Here is a 2,757-nt window from a genome sequence, read left to right as displayed (position 1 = left end):
ACTGAGCCACCTTCCCAGCCCTCAACTCCTTCATTTTTTGTTTTGTTTTTTCGGTCATGGGGCTTGAACTCTGGGCCTGCATGCTGTCCCTGAGCTCTTCAGCTCAAGGCTCATGCTCTACCACTTGAGCCACAGTGCCACTTCGGGCCATTTCTGTTTATGTGGTGCTGAGGAATCGAACCCAGGGCCTCATGCATGCAAGGCAAGCACTCTCCCGTTGAGCCACCTTCTTCCCAGCCCCCTGGTTTAACTTTTTAATGACCAGAAATTTGGATGTTTTCTTATTTTTAGCAGAGGTGAACACTTTAGAACTCTGGATTTTAAGATCAGTAATTACACATTGTATTCATAAACTAACACGGTGAATTGTAACCTCTTTGTACAATTACTTACCAATAATAAAACTATAATTAAAATATATGTAATTTTGTGGGGGAGGGAAGGGATTGTAGGAGAAAAACAAAGGAGGAGGTAACAATGTTCAACAAGAAATGTACTCATTACCTTACACATGTAACTGTAACCCCTTTGTACAGCATATTTACAATAAAATAAAAAATATGAAATTAGAGAAAAACAGTCTTATAGAAGTCTACATTATTTATTTTGGATACAATGTAGAAGAGGTGCTTGTATCCAGTAGGATATAAAATGTACTTTCACATTTTTTTGGGGGGGGTCCAGTCGTGGGGCCTGAATTCTGGGCCTGGGTGCTGTCCCTCAGCTCGTCAGCTCAAGGCTAGTGCTCTACCACTTGAGCCACAGCGCCACTTCCGGCTTTTTTTCTTTTTGCTGTATGTGGTGCTGAGGAATCGAACCCAGGGCCTCATACATGCAAGGCAAGTGCTCTACCACTGAGCCACCTTCCCAGCCCTACTTTCACATTTTCTAGTAACCACATTAAAAAATAAAGTGATATGAACTTTATTTTATTTAAATAGGATTTCTGAACTCAAACATTTTGGAACAGGGCTGAGAATATAGCTCAATAGAGCACTTGTCTGGATTATATGAGGCCATGTCAAGGAAAACCCATAACCTTAATATATAAACAACCACACAAACAAAAATATTTTGGAGCAGAGAAATCTTTTGTTCTGGAGGCTCTTCTGTGCCTGTAGGGCATTAAACAGAACCTTTGGCTTCTACCCAATTGATGTCCTATCCTTCCTGAATCATGACAACACAAAATCACTGTAGATATTGTCAAATGTCCTATGGGGATGAGTGGGAATCATCTCAAGAACTACGAATAAGCCAATACATTCAAAATATGGTCGTATCAACTAATCAACATTTAAAAATTTTAGGAAGTGTATGTATATGTTTTGCCTAAAACAATTTTCAGTTTGTATTAGTCACATTTCAAGTATTCAGTTGGCAGAGGAGGCTGGTGCTTTGACCTCCTGGAGGTCAAAACCTCCAGGAAAAACAAACAAACAAACAAGGTTTAGGGATGGAAATACTGGTTTGAGAAGTCATGAGGCCTTAAGCTAAAACCATGGGGGTAGAGTCCAGGTGAGGGTGCAAGAAGGGTTGAAGTAAATCCTGGTCCAATGTTCTTACAATACTTTTTCTTCTAAATAATTTGAAGATTATAAGTTAACAAAAGATAAAGAAAAAAATTGACTCAGGAGGAGAGATATTTATCTAACACCCACTTGGTCAGTTAACGTTTGGAGATTTATATAAACTGCCTCATTTAATCTCACAAGAGCCCCTTTCCAGCATTACCATGTTTTACAAAACCGGAGATGGAGATATACAAAACAGGCAGCTGCTCAGCGACGTCGCGGGCTTTTGAAAGAAAGACGGTCACAGGGACTCCGAAGCCCATGCCCGCTCGCGCCTCCTCCCAGTCCTGATGATGATCGACGGAATTTTTAAAAATAAAAATTTAAGATCACACTCAAGGGTAACTATTTTCGCCTGATTCCGGAAGCAAATTCAGCCTCACAGTGAAATGTCGCGATCCTATCATTGGGATGTAATTTGTTTCTAAGTGCACCCTAAGTATAAGCAGTAGTTCTGCAGTTGTAATTTTTAGCCAAGGGGGAAAAAAAAATTAACCAAAATGCAGTCAGAATTATGCCTAGAGAGGACGCCCATCATCACCAAAGAAAATGAGATAAACGAGCTTTGTAACGCCGCCCGGAAGGAAAAACTAGTACAAAGGGGGGCATGGGGGGGGCGGGGAGGGGAGGGGGGCGTCCGGGAACCAGGGGGCGGAGCGGCCAGTCTACCCGCCCCCACCCCACAACCAAGATCTGCGCAAGCGCAGAAACCAGCAGTTGTTCCTAGAGGCGTAAAGCTATGGCGGCGTCGCTTTCCGGCGTGTCGTAAACGCGCAAGTGTCGTGCTCGCCGTAGGGGAGGGATTGGCTAGGCGGCGGCGGCGGCAGGGGCCGGAGCAGAGCGGCAGAGGCGGCGGCGATGGTGGCGAGGTGCCCCGGGCGCGCAGCACAGAGACGTCCCCGGTTTCGGAGAGGGGAGGCCCAGTGAGATCCAGTCAAGCATTTCGCAGCCCAGGCCGGGTCATCGGGGCCGTGTCCCGGCGCCGCCGCACGTACAGTTGGGTGGCGGTGACAGACGGTCCTGTGACTGGAGGGCCTGTGAGGCCGGGCTCTGCGGCGCCGGCCGCCGGCTCCCACGTCCGCTCCGCCCGCCCCCCGAGTCTCCCTCCCCGTCCTCCTTCCCGGGTCAGCGATCCCCGGACCCCGGGAAAGGGGGCGGCTGATGATTGAGGTGAGGGGGGGGT

At 47.0% G+C, this 2,757-nt stretch overlaps 1 protein-coding gene across 4 annotated transcripts in view; it reads left to right on the top strand.

Moving 5' to 3' along the window:
* The first annotated feature begins 2,400 nt into the window (after nt 1–2,400).
* The window catches only part of Rnf111 (ring finger protein 111), a 66,033-nt gene continuing 65,676 nt past the window's right edge, over nt 2,401–2,757 (top strand). For all 4 annotated transcript variants that reach the window (XM_013010244.1, XM_013010243.1, XM_013010242.1 and 1 more), the window contains exon 1: nt 2,401–2,744. The gene's annotated coding sequence lies outside the window, so the exon portion shown is untranslated. The remainder of the gene's footprint in view (nt 2,745–2,757) is intronic.

Source organism: Dipodomys ordii, unplaced genomic scaffold (assembly GCF_000151885.1).
Source record: "Dipodomys ordii isolate 6190 unplaced genomic scaffold, Dord_2.0 Scaffold11, whole genome shotgun sequence".
In the NCBI taxonomy this organism is placed as follows: Eukaryota; Metazoa; Chordata; class Mammalia; order Rodentia; family Heteromyidae; genus Dipodomys; species Dipodomys ordii.
This window is presented reverse-complemented; position numbering and strand designations above follow the sequence as displayed.